Genomic DNA, 19596 nt, shown 5'->3' with positions numbered 1-19596 from the left:
TCTCCCTAGTACTTGCTTCCTATGGGTGCAGCTCTCTCTTTGCATCCTAATATCTAACTGGAACAATCCTCAGTGTAAGTCAGGACCGTCGAAGGCTAATGCTTCCTCTTGGGAAACAGCTCCGGAATAGACCTCCAGTTCTGATGGTCTCCAGCTTGTTCCTCCACTCTTTTCTCAACTTAAAGGTAATCCCCCTGAACGGATGAGGAGTAGAGACTTACACTTCTCTTCCTCAAGGCCCTCTCTGTGTCGTCTCCAATAGACTCCTTCCTCTCTGAAGAAATCCCTCTGAAATGGATCCTCCTTGGACTCCTCAGCAGAACCTGACACCTCGAGCCTGGGCCCCAGCTACCCTTCTTAGGTCAGGCTATGATATTCCTTTAATACCTCTCAGTTGAGAGAGGCACCTTTCCACCACCGTGAGAAAGCCCCACACTTCCCAAGATCACCTCTCTCCTTGGAGGGGGGCATCTGAAGATCCCTGTGCTCACATGGGCACAGGAGGTTTGTTAAGCTGATGACACTTCCCAGTGGGGAGTGCCAAGGTCCTGTCACTCCTACTCTGCCATCACTCACTGAATTCAGTGTCTATCGAGAGCGCTGATGCACTAGGAAGGGGAAAATACGGGTTCCCCTTTTAGCTGATTGTAAAGACTTGTCATTATCTAGCAGTCAGAGTCCTTACATCACAAAAAGGACCTTATGAGACTGGGGCGGCTGGGCACCTGAATGGCAGTTGCAATTTAATGTGGACAAGTGCAAAATGAAGCACATACGGTCAAAGAAACCTAACTATGGGGCCAGTATATTAAGGGACATTAAAATCAGCTGTTAATATAACCTGATGCACTGATTTTAATGTCCCAAAGCCTTCGGTGCATTGGGCATTAACAGCTTGGCTTACTGCAACCAGCAATGTGCATGTTTTACAGGCTGCGTTAATGCAATGGTGTTAGTGGCTGTGGTAAAAAGGCCCTATCAGATCTGCAACCCCAAGAGAATAATGAAGGGGCCTTCCAGAGCCTGAATATCCCTTCCACAGCTCGTGACCCCACACCCAAGAGCGTTCAAAAGGGATCTGAGGATCCGAGCCTCAGTGCCCCCTCCCCCACCCCATCTGAGGCTCCATAATGCTTGGTGGGAGAAGAAGCGATCCCCACCGCCTCTCGCCCCACTTGCTATGAAGCACAAAATGACACCGCTTGACCTGATGCTCTTCCTTGCTCCCAGGGACATTAACTTTCCTAGCAGCGCGAGGGTGCACATGCGCACGCATTCATTGGCCCGCACCCAGGGACACAGCTATTTTATAACATGCGTGCACATATGTGTGCATGTTATAAAATAACCTTGCTGCACGTACATGTGTGCTCAGTTTTAAGTGCACGCATGCAAATCCCGCTTTTACTGCATAAATGGGACATTTTAAAAGGAACACGTGCCGAAGCCATTGGTAGTTTTCCGAGTTCATTCCCAGTTCATCCCGTTAAGGGCTAGGAATTCCGAAGCTCCCTAGTTTAATAGCTTCCCTTCCTCCCTGTTGGCCACGACCCTTAAAACCCTGCTGGTCTGTCTAGTTCTTTTTATTACTTGCACGTCATCCGTAGCAGAAGTAAAGTTATGCAGCAGGGGACCCCCCCCGGCGCGTGCCGGTGCACGTAAGAATGTAAGCGCAAATCTCATGGCAAAATTCTGGAACCTCGATGGCCCGCCCAGACCACGCCCACACCCCGCCCCTTTTTGGAAACTTTTATTTTGTGGGCGTGGCAGCGGGGATGCGGCTTTTAAAATCTGCTCAGCAAGCGCCGGACCAAACTATTCACGCATCCCCTAATTGACGCTCGCGTCCGGCTTTTAACGTTCGCCTTTGATTGTGCTTTGGAGCCTCAGAGGGGGTAGGCAGAAGTGGGGGGAGCTGGTATGGGGGGGATTGGGGGAAACATTAGGAACTGGAGCCCCTTTGGAAACGCTCAGAGTGGGGGGGAGGTTACTGGTTAGGGGAGGGATTTCAGGCTACAGAGAGCCACTCAGGAGCTTTGGGGGGAGATCTTCAGGACACAGAGGACTTTTCTTTTACATTCATGAGGGTGGGATGGTGGGGAAGAGGGCCTGACCACATCTACTGATATGTTAGCCTGGTGATGCACTCACCAAAACTTTACACCTCAAACTAGTGGGTCACCACAATTAGTTACGAATGCAGAATTAAACACTAAAGTGTATTAACGCAAGTGGCAATGCATGTTAAAACATGTTTAATGTGGGTTAACGCTTGCATTAGTGTGCATGCATTTTAATACATTGGCCCTTATATGTACACAATGTTGGGATCCACATTAGGAAAAGGAACTAGAGGTCAATGTGGACATTTAAACCCTCAGCTCAATGTGTAGCAGCAATCAAAAAAGCAAGCAGAATATTAGGAATGATCCAAAAAGAAATAGAGAATAAAACAGAAAATATGGTATTACCTCTGTATAGATCCATGGTGTGACTGCAGCTTCGGTATTGTGTGCAATTTTGGTCACCCCATCACAAGAACGACATAGTAGACATAGAAAAGGTACAGAGAAGAGCAACAAAGCTGATCAAAAGTATTAAATGGCTCCTTCTTTTTTTTTTTTTTTTAAAGAAAAGCTAAACAGGTTAGGGCTCTTCAGCTTGGAAAGGAGACAACTGTGAAAGGATCTGATAGAAATTTATCAAATCATGAGTGGTGTTGAACAAGCAGTTATGTGAAATAATTCTAGGACTACGGAAATAACTGGCAGCAGGTTTAAATCAAAGTGAAGGAAGTATTTTTTTCAGTCAACACAGAATGAAATTGTGGGATTTTTGCTGGAGGATCTATCCGTTGCAGGGTTCAAAAAAGGGTTGGCCAACTTTCTGGAGAACAGGTCCATTAACAGGTCCCCAGGTAGACTCTTACTGCCGGGAGTGAAGAGCACCTAAAGTACCTCCCCGTTACGACGTGTTGGATGCTTCTAAGAAACCCGGATTGGTTGTAGTTGGAGACAGGATGCTGGGCTCAACGGGACGCTCGTCTGGCTCAGCCCGGCACTTCTTAGATTCTTATTAACTTGTAGGAATGGGACCAGTGGATTCCGCAGGCTGGGCATCAGCTGACTCCAGCCTATCTCATGTGACAGGCAAGAGCTGGCGTGACTGGAAAGATGATGGCGCTGTGGATCTTCCCTGTTGTGCCAGGCGTGCAAGAACACTTTTCCCTGGGACATTTTCCTTTGTAGATGGCCTCCTGAGCAAGAGAAATGGGTAACCTGGTAGACATCTGAAACTTTACAAACGGAGTGAAAATCTAAAATAAAAAAAAAAGCTTCTGTCTTACAGTATATTCTGCCTTTTGTAACTACAGATTGCTTTCAGGTATTTCCCTCTCCCCAGAGGGTTTGCAATCTAAAGGCTGATTTGCTCAGCTTTGTCTCCCATAGACCCAGAAGCAATAGCAATTGAATTGACTTTCCTAAGGCCAGAAGGAACGTCAGCATGATGTGAAGGCTAAGCGCTTCACCGGGCTCACTGCTCTAAAACACTAACCTGATTCTCACATCTGCAACTGAGCCCCCTTTTTAATGTCCTATTTTCTTATTGCAGCAGAGTCTGGCTGGTCACAGCAAGCTACAGCGATCATAATGCAGCAGCTCGATGCCCAGATTGGCATCTACGCTAAGATATTAGCAGAGCATGCATTCACTTAGAATCAGTGGGCTTAATTATTTTAGCCTTCGTGGTCATGGCATTTGTGTGAGATGCTAAATAATGATGGTTGCTGAGATGCTGTCGCAGGGTTGGAGACAAAAGGGGAAGAAAGAAACAAACTCAAAGGCAACAGTTCAACCAGGGCAGGCTTTAAAATGAGGCAGAGAATTGTGAGTGCCGTCAGAGTTTGGCACCCTAGGCACGTGTCTCTGGGTCGCCTGTGCCTAAACCCAGCATTCAGTTTACCGTGGTTTCCAAATTTGGGAATTGTTCCTGAATGCCTAAGCAGACCCAAGAAGGCAGCTGACAGGGAATAATCACAAATGTGTTTTACAAGTGTGATCTTTTATAACCCACTGAAAGAGCAAGACTGAATATTAAGGGCCTCATTGCCCCTCGCATAGGGCAAGAGTCCATTTCATAATTTGCACATCCCTCATAAGCCCAGCCGCCTGCCTCTGCTTGCAGCCGCTGTGCTGTGATGTCACAGACAGGCGGGGCTTTAGCTCACTGACAGCAGAGGAGAGCCTGCCGGGCACAGTGGCTTGTGCCTGTAATCCCAGCTCCTGGGGAGGCTGAGGCTGGTGGATCATTTGAGCTCAGGGCCTCTGCTCTGCATCAAGCTATGCTGAGCAGGTGTCCAAGCTAAGCTGGGCATCAGCATGGTGCTTCTGGGGGAGCCTGGGAGTCCCAGGTTATGTAAAGAGGGGTGAACCGGTCCAGGCTGGAAACAGAGCAGGTCAAAGCCCCCATGTCCAGTAGTAGTGGGACTGCACCTGTGAATAGATGGTGTAGTGCAGCCTGGGTGAGACAGTGGGACCCAGCCTCTCTTCTTTTAGGGAAAGACATCTCTAACAAATAGTTCTTTCAAAATTATATTCTGACTAATAATTTGCTTGATATTTTTTAAATGAAAGACCATAATTAAACTTTAAAAAATAATTCTAAACATAAGCACCATTAAAAAAGTTCTCTCTTTTTATATTTATTGTTAAAAGCAGCTAAATAAAATTACAGAAATAGAAATTTTAGCAAATAATCTAAAACAGCACAGCCTTCAGTTTAGGTCTCTGAGTGCACAATATGGGAAATGAATGGGAACAGAAGGGATGAGAATGGAGGAAGCACTCCTGCCATGAAATATATTCCCTTTCTGGATTTATGTTGTATTCAGCTCTGAATCATAACCTCCTGCTTCTCACATGGGGATTTTACCACCACCTGCTGGTGGCTCAGAGGATCCTCCTGCTCAGAAACATTAAAAAGCCCCAGGCTCCCAGCAGAGGTCCCCAACCTGAGATAAGAAGTTAGAGATTGTAGGCAGGGGGTACCCAACTGATCTCTCACTCACGTTCTGTAATTAAAGGAAATATAAAACCTGTTTATTTACATATTAGTATCGAGTTAAAAAGAAACTAAAGAGTCCCTACGTAGTAACTCAGCAAATCTTTGCAGAATCAATACTGGGTTTAGAAGGGGGGAACTAATTGAGAAAAATCAGCAGATAAGCTGCCACCATGTAAGAATCTGTTTAAAAATAGTCAGATATTACTTTGTTTCATTTGCTAGGAAATAACCACCATTATTGCTTACAATTGTGACATCACACACAGAAAGAAGGACACAGTGAACATTAAGCACCTTCATAGTCCCTCATATTTATTTATTTTATAAGTTTATAGGCTACAACGTATCATGTTCTGGGCAGCTTACATGAAAATTATACATTCCTAAATATTCAAACAATTAACAAAATGACAACAACCAAGTGTTTAAAGTAAAATAAACAAGTGTTAAATCATTAAAATTATAAATAGAGAAAACAATGCTTAAAATAAAACACAAAGTATGAATATATAACCATTCAAAAACAGCAAAAGTCCTGAGTTGTTCCTAATTTGAAATAAATCAAACTGTATAATATCATCTATCATAAGGCAAGGCTCCCTTTAACCCTGTGCGTGCACATCCCTCATAAGCCCAGCCGCCTGCCTCTGCTTGCAGCCGCTGTGCTGTGATGTCACAGACAGGCGGGGCTTTAGCTCACTGACAGCAGAGGAGAGCCTGCCGGGCACAGTGGCTTGTGCCTGTAATCCCAGCTCCTGGGGAGGCTGAGGCTGGTGGATCATTTGAGCTCAGGGTCTCTGCTCTGCATCAAGCTATGCTGAGCAGGTGTCCAAGCTAAGCTGGGCATCAACATGGAGCTTCTGGGGGAGCCTGGGAGTCCCAGGTTGTGTAAAGAGGGGTGAACCGACCCAGGCTGGAAACAGAGCAGGTCAAAGCCCCCATGTCCAGCAGTAGTGGGACTGCACCTGTGAATAGATGGTGTAGTGCAGCCTGGGTGAAACAGTGGGACCCAGCCTCTCTTCTTTTAGGGAAAGACATCTCTAACAGACATTTCTTTCAAAATTATATTCTGACTAATAATTTGCTTGATATTTTTTAAATGAAAGACCATAATTAAACTTTAAAAAAATAATTCTAAACATAAGCACCATTAAAAAAGTTCTCTCTTTTTATATTTATTGTTAAAAGCAGCTAAATAAAATTACAGAAATAGAAATTTTAGCAAATAATCTAAAACAGCACAGCCTTCAGTTTTGGTCTCTGAGTGCACAATATGGGAAATGAATGGGAACAGATCAACCCCATTAAGGGAGAAGAACGGAGAAAGCACTCCTGCCATGAAATATATTTCCTTTCTGGATTTATGTTGTATTCAGCTCTGAATCATAACCTCCTGCTTATCACATGGGGATTTTACCACCACCTGCTGGTGACTCAGAGGATCCTCCTGATCAGAGACATTAAAAAGCCACAAGCTCCCTGCAGAGGTCCCCAACCTGAGACAAGAAGTTAGAGATTGTACAGGTCTATCCTGTAAAGTGCGGCCGTGTTTACCCTGCTCCTAAGCCGCGTTTTACTCACTTTCCGGCCGCGTTATCCCTTCCTGCGATCCCGAATCCACTATAACCTACTCCTACCGCGTCCTAAAATCCCCGGCCAACCCCTTCCGCACGCGGCATGGATATTGCATGCAAACGAGCGAATTAGCTATTCCCTAGCATCTCGTAACCCGCGCCCCGACTATCGCTATCTTTCCCTGCCGTTTTGTCGCACGTTTAACCTGCAAACTTACCGCCTACCCTGACCCTGCGGTAGAGGCAGGGGTAAGGGTAGGTGGCAAGCTTTCCCCCAGCCCCCGCTCACCTGCCCCGGCCGCGATCGTGGGTGCCGGTCTCCGTGGCAGCCCCAGTCCTCTCCCCTCCTCCCGAAGCAAAAAAAAAAAAAAAAAGCGAAAAAAACGTTGCAGCCCCCCTCCGATGTCCGGAGGGGGCTGCAAAAAGTAAGTTGCTTCGCCGCTGTCAGTTCTTCCTTCCTCCCGGAGCTGCTTTTTCAGCCTTGCTCCGGGAGGAGGGGAGAATAGACACTGACAGCGGCAAAGCGAAAACCCCCCAAAAGCAATTTTGGGTTTTTTTCAAAATTTTGTTTTTTTTCCAAAAGCGACAATTTTGGTTTTTTTCCAAAAGCGACTTACTTTTGGGATCTGTCAAGATCCCAAAAGTAAGTCGCTTTTGGACGCCTGCACAACTTACTTTTTTTTGCAGCCATCAGCAGGAACACATGGCGATCGTGGCTCCCGTAGCTCCTCCCGACGAAGATGGTCGCCTGCACGGGGCAAAGCGTGCAATTGGCCGCTGAAGACGTGACGTCACGACGTTTGGCGTCACGGGATGTGACGCCATGTCTTGAGCGGCCAATTGCATGCTTTCCCCCGTGCAGGTGGCCATCTTCGTCGGGAGGAGCTACGGGAGCCACGATCGCCATGTGTTCCTGCTGATGGCTGCAAAAAAAAGTAAGTTGTGCAGGCGTCCAAAAGCGACTTACTTTTGGGATCTTGACAGACCCCAAAAGTAAGTCGCTTTTGGAAAAAACCCAAAATTTTGAAAAAAAAACCAAAATTGCTTTTGGTTTTTTTTCGCTTCGCCGCTGTCAGTGTCTATTCTTTGCTCCTCCTGGAGCAAGGCTGCTTTTCGCGCCTGCTTCGGGAGGAGGGGAGGGGGAACTGGCAGTCCCGACTTCCTGGTATCTGTCATTTCAAATGACATTTGAAATGACAGATACCAGCGTGGCGTGAAGCGTTAGGCCCACGCACCAAGGATACTGTATAGGTGCTCTATCCAGTAAAATGGGTTGCGCGGGCCTAAGGCTTCACGGACGCGGTTTACATTTACATAAAATTAATGTTCAGGATCGAGTGGTAGGTGTGCTGCACTGTGCGTGCGGCAACCGCGGGTGCCGCAGGCACTAACGCAGCTCTTCCTACCGCTCGGTACAGGATAGACCCGGTAGGCAGGTGGTACCAAACTGATCTCTCACTCACGTTCTGTAATTAAAGGAAATATAAAAGCTGTTTATTTACATATTAGTATCGAGTTAAAAAGAAACTAAAGAGTCCCTAAGTAGTAACTCAGCAAATCTTTGCAGAATCAATACTGGGCATAGAAGGGGGGAAGTAATTGAGAAAAATCAGCAGATAAGCTGTCACCATGTAAGAAACTGTTTAAAAATAGTCAGATATTACTTTGTTTCATTTGTATAGGAATTAACCACCATTATTGCTTACAATTGTGACATCACACACAGAAAGAAGGACACAGTGAACATTAAGCACCTTCATAGTCCCTCATATTTATTTATTTTATAAGTTTATAGGCTACAACGTATCATGTTCTGGCAGCTTACATGAAAATTATACATTCCTAAATATTCAAACAATTAACAAAATGACAACAACCAAGTGTTTAAAGTAAAATAAACAAGTGTTAAATCATTAAAATTTTAAATAGAGAAAAACAGCGCTTAAAAGAAATCATAAACTAAGAATATATAACCATTCCAAAACAGCAAAAGTCCTGAGTTGTTCCTAACTTGAAATAAATCAAACTGTATAATGTCATCTATCATAAGGCAAGGCTCCCTTTAACCCTGTGCGTGCACATCCCTCATAAGCCCAGCCGCCTGCCTCTGCTTGCAGCCGCTGTGCTGTGATGTCACAGACAGGCGGGGCTTTAGCTCACTGACAGCAGAGGAGAGCCTGCCGGGCACAGTGGCTTGTGCCTGTAATCCCAGCTCCTGGGGAGGCTGAGGCTGGTGGATCATTTGAGCTCAGGGTCTCTGCTCTGCATCCAGCTATGCTGAGCAGGTGTCCAAGCTAAGCTGGGCATCAACATGGTGCTTCTGGGGGAGCCTGGGAGTCCCAGGTTGTGTAAAGAGGGGTGAACCGGCCCAGGCTGGAAACAGAGCAGGTCAAAGCCCCCATGTCCAGCAGTAGTGGGACTGCACCTGTGAATAGATGGTATAGTGCAGCCTGGGTGAAACAGTGGGACCCAGCCTCTCTTCTTTTAGGGAAAGACATCTCTAACAAATATTTTTTTCAAAATTATATTCTGACTAATAATTTGCTTGATATTTTTTAAATGAAAGACCATAATTACACTTAAAAAAATAATTCTAAACATAAGCACCATTAAAAAAGTTCTCTCTTTTTATATTTATTGTTAAAAGCAGCTAAATAAAATTACAGAAATAGAAATTTTAGCAAATAATCTAAAACAGCACAGCCTTCAGTTTTGGTCTCTGAGTGCACAATATTGGAAATGAATGGGAACAGATCAAGCCCATGAAGGGAGGAGAACGGAGGAAGCACTCCTGCCATGAAATATATTCCCTTTCTGGATTTATGTTGTATTCAGCTCTGAATCATAACCTCCTGCTTATCACGATGGAATAGAGGGCTTACAGGTGGGCACGGAAACGTTTAAGATTGCAGCATTTGCTGATGATGTCTTCATTTTTGTGGTAAACCCGGTTACTTCATTACCTAAAGTATTGCAGTTACAGACATAATTTGGCACATTCTCAGGTTTAGAAATTAATAAAGATAAATCGGAGGCGATAGACGTTACAGGACAGGTACATGCGACCTGGCTTGGTGCTTTCCCACTCAAGAGGGTCACCTCCACAATGAAGTACCTGGGTATCCACATACCAGTCGACATAGGTAATATCTACACAGTGAACTTCACCCCGTTGTTAGCCAAGACAAAGCAGAAGCTACAGGATTGGACGAATCTGCCCTTATCCTTGTCCGGGAGGATACAACTCTTTAAAATGATAGAGTTGCCCAAGTGGCTTTATGTCATACAAATGCTGCCGGTCTGGATTCAGGGTCCCCATATCAAAGAGCTGCATGCCATCCTACGACAATTCCTATGGTGCAATAAAAGAGCTAGGATTGGTCTGTCGATGCTAATGCGCCCTGTCCACAAAGGTGGACTGACATGTCCTAATATTCATTGTTACAACATGGCCCATCTGTTATGTCACATTTGGGACTGGTTAGGATCAACGGACGCCTTAATACCAAAGGGATTGCTTCAGGCCTGGTGCAAATCACTTGCCCTGGGAAATATCTTGGTGGCCATGCTCTCCTCCCTGCCTGCTCACGTCCGGGTCTTCCCTTATTTTGTGGCCTGCCAGTTGGCGTGGAAACAAACTTGCTCACAACTACACATCTCTTGGAGGACACTAACCTATGCTATTGTGGGACTTCCCACCTTCTCCCCTAGCTGGGAAAATTCAACGTTCAATCAATGGAGAGCATCAGGACTCACTCATGTATCCCAGCTCCTAGATGCTTCCGGCAATCATTTATGCTCTTTTGCAGACTTATAAGCCGCTTTTGGATTATCACAGAGAAGCTTCTTCGCCTACCTCCAATTACGACATTTCCTGCAAACTTGGGAGGGACTCCTGACCACTGTCTTTGATCAGGAGATATTGGATACATTTTTTTCCCCCCCAGCAGTAACAAATGTCGTGTGCCTCAATGGTGAATGTCATGATCCCTTTGGAAACTTCAAACAGAATAACATAGTTGGCGAGCATTTGGTCCCAATACATGTCTAGTTCTATCTCAACGTCCCAATTGGCAAACTGCCTCAAAGACATCGTGAAAAGTGTGGAAAATGTGCAACTACGAGAATCTCATTATAAATTGCTACATAGAATCTACATCGCTCCAAATGTGGCTTACAAATGGAAGATAACCAGCTCCGCATCCTGTCTAAAATGCACAGTGGCGGTAGCGACATTATACCATAATTTTTGGGACTGTCCGATGAACCAATTGTTTTGGGATAAGGTCCTTGGATATCTCAGTCACCTTCTCGCAAGCGACCTGCCCAAAGACCCTACCATCTGTATCTTACATCTCATTAAAGACTCGATACCGGAGATCCGACGTCAGACGCAACGTGACTTCTTGTGCAAGGCTTTTCTGTTGGCCAAACAAACAATCTTATCCCAGTGGACTGTTAAAGACCCTCAGACAGTGTTGCAATGGAGGCTGCAGCTATATAAACTAGCGATCTATGAACATTTATCAGCTAAGAATGCGTCCTCGGCCAAGAGATATGACCTCTTCTTAGAAATTTGGAAACCATATCTTCTTTCCCAAAATCCTCGGGCACGCAGCAAAATTTTAACTGTATAGGCTTATGACCTCCTTGATCGCAGAGAATGGGGTTTATCGATTTCCCGCTTGTTCGGAAAGTGAAGCTCCTATGCTGCTACAGATGACTCAATGCCTTCAACTCCTTTAATTCCTTAATTCCTCTAATCAGCGCTATGTGGGTGGGGATGGGGGAGGCGGAAGGTGGTGTGTGGACAGGATGGTTTTCTTTCATAGTTTGTGATCTATCATTTGTAATAAGGCTTAATACGCTCCGCCATTACCTTTCGCAACCCCACGTGGGGTTTAGGTTTATGTAGTTGTTTACACCTGTTATGTAAAACTTCAGAAATAAAGATTAAAAAAAATAAATTATAAATAGAGAAAAACAGCGCTTAAAATAAATCACAAATTAATAATATATAACCATACAAAAACAGCAAAAGTTGTGAGTTGTTCCTAACTTGAAATAAATCAAACTGTATAATATCATCTATCTTAAGGCAAGGCTCCCTTTAACCCTGTGCGTGCTCATCCCTCATAAGCCCAGCCACCTGCCTCTGCTTGCAGTCGCTGTGCTGTGATGTCACAGACAGGCGGGGCTTTAGCTCACTGACAGCAGAGGAGACCCTGCCGGGCACAGTGGCTTGTGCCTGTAATCCCAGCTCCTGGGGAGGCTGAGGCTGGTGGATCATTTGAGCTCAGGGTCTCTGCTCTGCATCAAGCTATGCTGAGCAGGTGTCCAAGCTAAGCTGGGCATCAACATGGTGCTTCTGGGGGAGCCTGGGAGTCCCAGGTTGTGTAAAGAGGGGTGAACCGGCCCAGGCTGGAAACAGAGCAGGTCAAAGCCCCCATGTCCAGCAGTAGTGGGACTGCACCTGTGAATAGATGGTGTAGTGCAGCCTGGGTGAGACAGTGGGACCCAGCCTCTCTTCTTTTAGAGAAAGAGATCTCTAACAGATCTCTAAGAGATCTAAAAGCAGCTAAATAAAATTACAGAAATAGAAATTTTAGCAAATAAACTAAAACAGCACAGCCTTCAGTTTTGGTCTCTGAGTGCACAATATGGGAAATGAATGGGAACAGATGAAGCCCATGAAGGGAGGAGAACGGAGGAAGCACTCCTGCCATGAAATATATTCCCTTCTGGATTAATGTTGTATTCAGCTCTGAATCATCACCTCCAGTTTCTCACACTGGGATTTTGCCACCTCCTGCTGGTGGCTCTGAGGATCCTCCTGCTCAGAAACATTAAAAAGCCCCAGGCTCCCAGCAGAGGTCCCCAACCTGAGACAAGAAGTTAGAGATTGTAGGCAGGGGGTACCAAACTGATCTCTCACTCACGTTCTGTGATTAAAGGAAATATAAAAGCTGTTTATTTACATATTGGTATCCAGTTAAAAAGAAACTAAAGAGTCCCTAAGTAGTAACTCAGCAAATCTTTGCAGAATCAATACTGGGCATAGAAGGGGGGAACTAATTGAGAAAAATCAGCAGATAAGCTGTCACCGTATAAGAAACTGTTTAAAAATAGTCAGATATTACTTTGTTTCATTTGTATAGGAAATAACCACCATTATTGCTTACAATTGTGACATCACACACAGAAAGAAGGACACAGTGAACATTAAGCACCTCATAGTCCCTCATATTTATTTTATAAGTTTATAGGCTACAACGTATGTTCTGAGCAGCTTTCATGAAAATTATACATTCATAAATATTCAAACAATTAACAAAATGACAACAACCAAGTGTTAAAAGTAAAATAAATAAGTGTTAAATGTATGCCAATAAATTCCCACTTTTCACACCTTTTCCATCTTACAATCACTCTCTCAGATTATACCCAGGATGTCATTTCAGATAGCACTCCTACATTGCAGTTTACCAATCCAAAGTTTTATCCAGGTTGAACCATGTTTAGCCATTGCTACACAAAAGTATCATATCATTTATTGTTTATGATGATACCACATCCCCAGTTCAGTTGATCCAAGTTATTCTTCCTTGTTCAATGTAATCGCATTCTTACATGCCTGTTAATGTTATAATGTAAAACGAACTGATTTGTAACTCTGCTACATGAACTTCGGTATATAAAAATACTAAATAAATAAATAAATAAATTAATTAGAATTAAAATAGAGAAAAACAACGCTTTAAAAAATCACAAACTAAGAATATATAAGCATACCAAAACAGCAAAAGCCCTAAGTTGTTCCTAACTTGAAATAAATCAAACTGTATAATATCATCTATCTTAAGGCAAGGCTCCCTTTAACCCTGTGCGTGCACATCCCTCATAAGCCCAGCCGCCTGCCTCTGCTTGCAGCCGCTGTGCTGTGATGTCACAGACAGGCGGGGCTTTAGCTCACTGACAGCAGAGGAGAACCTGCCGGGCACAGTGGCTTGTGCCTGTAATCCCAGCTCCTGGGGAGGCTGAGGCTGGTGGATCATTTGAGCTCAGGGTCTCTGCTCTGCATCAAGCTATGCTGAGCAGGTGTCCAAGCTAAGCTGGGCATCAACATGGAGCTTCTGGGGGAGCCTGGGAGTCCCAGGTTGTGTAAAGAGGGGTGAACCGACCCAGGCTGGAAACAGAGCAGGTCAAAGCCCCCATGTCCAGCAGTAGTGGGACTGCACCTGTGAATAGATGGTGTAGTGCAGCCTGGGTGAGACCCATCCTCTTCTTTTTGGCATAGAGATCTCTAACAAATATTTTTTTCAAAATTATATTCTGACTAATAATTTGTTTGATATTTTTTAAATCAAAGACCATAATTAAACTTTAAAAAATAATTGTAAACATAAGCACCATTAAAAAAGTTCTCTCTTTTTATATTTATTGTTAAAAGCAGCTAAATAAAATTACAGAAATAGAAATTTTAGCAAATAATCTAAAACAGCACAGCCTTCAGTTTGGGTCTCTGAGTGCACAATATGGGAAATGAATGGGAACAGATCAAGCCCATGAAGGGAGGAGAACGGAGGAAGCACTCCTGCCTTGAAATATATTCCCTTTCTGGATTTATGTTGTATTCAGCTCTGAATCATAACCTCCTGCTTATCAGATGGGGATTTTACCACCTCCTGCTGGTGGCTCAGAGGATCCTCCTGCTCAGAAACATTAAAAAGCCCCAAGCTCCCTGCAGAGGTCCCCAACCTGAGATAAGAAGTTAGAGATTGTAGGCAGGGGATACCAAACTGATCTCTCACTCACATTCTGTAATCAAAGGAAATATAAAATCTGTTTATTTACATATTAGTATCGAGTTAGAAAGAAACTAAAGAGTCCCTAAGTAGTAACTCAGCAAATCTTTGCAGAATCAATACTGGGCATAGAAGGGGGGAACTTATTGAGAAAAATCAGCAGATAAGCTGTCACCATGTAAGAAACTGTTTAAAAATAGTCAGATATTACATTGTTTCATTTCTATAGGAAATAACCACCCTTATTGCTTACAATTGTGACATCACACACAGAAAGAAGGACACAGTGAACATTAAGCACCTTCATAGTCCCTCATATTTATTTATTTTATAAGTTTATAGGCTACAAGGTATCATGTTCTGGGCAGCTTACATGAAAATTATAGATTCCTAAATATTCAGACAATTAACAAAATGACAACAACCAAGTGTTTAAAGTAAAATAAATAAGTGTTAAATCATTCACATTTTAAATAGAGAAAAACAGCGCTTAAAATAAATCACAAACTAAGAATATATAACCATTCCAAAGCAGCAAAAGTCCTGAGTTGTTCCTAACTTGAAATAAATCAAACTGTATAATATCATCTATCATAAGGCAAGGCTCCCTTTAACCCTGTGCGTGCACATCCCTCATAAGCCCAGCCGCCTGCCTCTGCTTGCAGCCGCTGTGCTGTGATGTCACAGACAGGCGGGGCTTTAGCTCACTGACAGCAGAGGAGAGCCTGCCGGGCACAGTGGCTTGTGCCTGTAATCCCAGCTCCTGGGGAGGCTGAGGCTGGTGGATCATTTGAGCTCAGGGTCTCTGCTCTGCATCCAGCTATGCTGAGCAGGTGTCCAAGCTAAGCTGGGCATCAACATGGTGCTTCTGGGGGAACCTGGGAGTCCCAGGTTATGTAAAGAGAGGTGAACCGGCCCAGGCTGGAAACAGAGCAGGTCAAAGCCCCCATGTCCAGCAGTAGTGGGACTGCACCTGTGAATAGATGGTGTAGTGCAGCCTGGGTGAGACAGTGGGACCCAGCCTCTCTTCTTTTAGGGAAAGACATCTCTAACAAATATTTCTTTCAAAATTATATTCTGACTAATAATTTGCTTGATATTTTTTATATCAAAGACCATAATTAAACTTTAAAAAATAATTCTAAACATAAGCACCTTTAAATAAAAGTTCTCTTTTTAAATATATTTATTGTTAAAAGCAGCTAAATAAAATTACAGAAATAGAAATTTTAGCAAATAATCTAAAACAGCACAGCCTTCAGTTTTGGTCTCTGAGTGCACAATATGGGAAATGAATGGGAACAGAAGGGAGGAGAACGGAGGAAGCACTCCTGCCATGAAATATATTCCCTTTCTGGATTTATGTTGTATTCAGCTCTGAATCATAACCTCCTGCTTATCAGGTGGGGATTTTACCATCACCTGCTGGTGGCTCTGAGGATCCTCCTGCTCAGAAACATTAAAAAGCCCCAGGCTCCCAGCAGAGGTCCCCAACCTGAGACAAGAAGTTAGAGATTGTAGGCAGGGGGTACCAAACTGACCTCTCACTCCCGTTCTGTAATTAAAGGAAATATATTTGTGTGAACTATAACCTGTGTGTGATGGTCCAGAATGCTGCGGCTAGGTTACTCACCAATTCAAACAAAAGAGCTCACATCACACCCATTCTTCACGGTCTTCATTGGCTTCCCATAAAATCCAGGATCACCTTCAAAATATTAATGATGATTCACAAGGACATTCACGGCATCGCCCATCTCAAACTAAGCACTCAACTCCGCACACACACGTCTGCCAGACCAATCAGAAACGCCTATAAAGGATCTCTATACGCACCACCGGTCAAAACCACTTTAAGAAAACGCGCCATTTCCACAGCCGGGCCCAGCCTTTGGAACTCGCTACCTCCTGAGCTTCGCCAAGAACCCTCTCTCCAAACTTTTAAGAAACACCTTAAAACATGGCTCTTCAGACAATCCTTCCCAGAGTCTCAACAATACTCGGACACTGGTCAAAGGACATAACAGGTCACCAGGGAGCCACTCGTCTAAAGACATATCAGGACATTAGGGAGAGACATGATCATCCTCAACTTCCTTAGCATATTTCCCTGACCATGATTCAATGCCACACATCCTTCCACTCCTCCTCCTCCTCCTTCCCTCCATCCTTCAGCCTGATCCTCCTAGCTCTCTCGCCCCTCATTGCTATCCTATGCCTTTGGGCCCCCGCCATGCCTTATTTATTCCTCAGACTCATAATGATACTCCATTAGACGTATTATTTTATGTAACGCCCACATCCACTGTTGTTTGTTGCTCTATTTATTTTGTTATTCACGGACGAATTGTTTTTTACAGTTGTTTGTTATTTGATGACTTGTTCAATGTTCATTGCTCAATGTTCAATGTAACACCATAGCCGCGACTGCTCTCTTTAAATGGAAACCGATATGATTTGATATCTTTTTCAAGAATGTCGGTATATAAAAAGTCTAAATAAATAAATAAATAAATAAATAAAAAAGCTGATTATTTACATATTAGTATCGAGTTAAAAAGAAACTAAAGAGTCCCTAAGTAGTAACTCAGCAAATCTTTGCAGAATCAATACTGGGCACAGAAGGGGGGAACTAATTGAGAAAAATCAGCAGATAAGCTGTCACCATGTAAGAAACTGTTTAAAAATAGTCAGATATTTATATAGGAAATAGTCATTTGTATAGGAAATAACCACCATTATTGCTTACAATTGTGACATCACTCACAGAAAGAAAGACACAGTGAACATTAAGCAGCTCATAGTCCCTCATATTTATTTATTTTGTAAGTTTATAGGCTACAACGTATCATGTTGTGGGCAGCTTACATGAAAATTATAGATTCCTAAATATTCAAACAATTAACAAAATGACAACAGCCAAGTGTTTAAAGTAAAATAAACAAGTGTTAAATCATTAACATTATAAATAGAGAAAAACAGCGCTTAAAATAAATCACAAACTAATAATATAAAACCATACCAAAGCAGCAAAAGTCCTGAGTTGTTCCTAACTTGAAATAAATCAAACTGTATAATATCATCTATCATAAGGCAAGGCTCCCTTTAACCCTGTGCGTGCACATCCCTCATAAGCTCAGCCGCCTGCCTCTGCTTGCAGCCGCTGTGCTGTGATGTCACAGACAGGCGGGGCTTTAGCTCACTGACAGCAGAGGAGAGCCTGCCGGGCACAGTGGCTTGTGCCTGTAATCCCAGCTCCTGGGGAGGCTGAGGCTGGTGGATCATTTGAGCTCAGGGCCTCTGCTCTGCATCCAGCTATGCTGAGCAGGTGTCCAAGCTAAGCTGGACATCAACATGGTGCTTCTGGGGGAGCCTGGGAGTCCCAGGTTGTGTAAAAAGGGGTGAACAGGCCCAGGCTGGAAACAGAGCAGGTCAAAGCCCCCATGTCCAGCAGTAGTGGGACTGCACCTGTGAATAGATGGTGTAGTGCAGCCTGGGTGAGACAGTGGGACCCAGCCTCTCTTCTTTTAGGGAAAGAGATCTCTAACAAATATTTCTTTCAAAATTATATTCTGACTAATAATTTGCTTGATATTTTTTATATCAAAGACCATAATTAAACTTTAAAAAATAATTCTAAACATAAGCACCATTAAAAAAGTTCTCTCTTTTTAAATATATTTATTGTTAAAAGCAGCTAAATAAAATTACAGAAATAGAAATTTTAGCAAAGAATCTAAAACAGCACAGCCTTCAGTTTTGGTATCTGAGTGCACAATATGGGAAATGAATGGGAACAGATCAAGCCCATGAAGGGAGGAGAATGGAGGAAGCACTCCTGCCATGAAATATATTCCCTTTCTGGATTTATGTTGTATTCAGCTCTGAATCATAACCTCCTGCTTATCACATGGGGATTTTGCCACCTCCTGCTGGTGGCTCTCAGGATTTTCCTGCTCAGAAACATTAAAAAGCCCCAGGCTCCCAGCAGAGGTCCCCAACCTGAGACAAGAAGTTAGAGATTGTAGGCAGGGGGTACCAAACTGACTTCTCACTCCCGTTCTGTAATTAAAGGAAATATATTTGTGTGAATATGTGTGTGATGGTCCAGAATGCTGCGGCTAGGTTACTCAGCAATTCAAACAAAAGAGCTCACATCACACCCATTCTTCACGGTCTTCACTGGCTTCCCATAAAATCCAGGATCACCTTCAAAATATTAATGATGATTCACAAGGACATTCACGGCATCGCCCATCTCAAGCTAAGCTCTCAACTCCGCACACACACACGTCTGCCAGACCAATCAGAAACGCCTATAAAGGATCTCTATACGCACCACCGGTCAAAACCACTTTAAGAAAACGCGCCATTTCCACAGCCGGGCCCAGCCTTTGGAACTCGCTACCTCCTGAGCTTCGCCAAGAACCCTCTCTCCAAACTTTTAAGAAACACCTTAAAACATGGCTCTTCAGACAAGCCTTCCCAGAGTCTCAACAACACTCGGACACTGGTCAAAGGACATAACAGGTCACCAGGGAGCCACTGGTCTAAAGACATATCAGGACATTAGGGAGATACATGATCATCCTCAACTTCCTTAGCATATTCTCATACACTCATACACTCATAAGAGGTACTGACTCAGGTGCCTCTTATCTGATTGCCATGCTTGACATCTCTGCTGCGTTCGACACAGTCAACCACGATGTCCTCCTCAACATCCTCAGGAGTATTGGGATCTCTGGCAATGCCCTCGCCTGGATACAATCATACCTCCAAAATCGCTTTTTTACTGTCCTAGTGGATAATAATGAATCTGACCCCATCAGTCTGTCCCAGGGTGTCCCCCAAGGTTCTTCCCTCTCCTCTACCCTTTTCAATATATACATGCTCCCTCTTACCACCCTGCTCTCTAACCTGCACATCAAGCATTTCATTTACGCTGATGATGTGAAACTCATTTTCCCCTTCTCCGACTCCCTCCAAACTGCTCTACGAAACTGGGAATCCTGCTTTTCCTCCATCAACCAACTCCTTAATGACATGCACCTGGCTGTAAATCCTAACAAGACTGAACTTTTAATAATATCCAACAAACAATTGCTTCCAGACATTCCACTTACACACTCATCCACCACTTCCCCCCCCCC

The sequence above is a fragment of the Rhinatrema bivittatum genome, chromosome 18 (assembly GCF_901001135.1).
Source record: "Rhinatrema bivittatum chromosome 18, aRhiBiv1.1, whole genome shotgun sequence".
Lineage (NCBI taxonomy): Eukaryota > Metazoa > Chordata > Amphibia > Gymnophiona > Rhinatrematidae > Rhinatrema > Rhinatrema bivittatum.
This window is presented reverse-complemented; position numbering follows the sequence as displayed.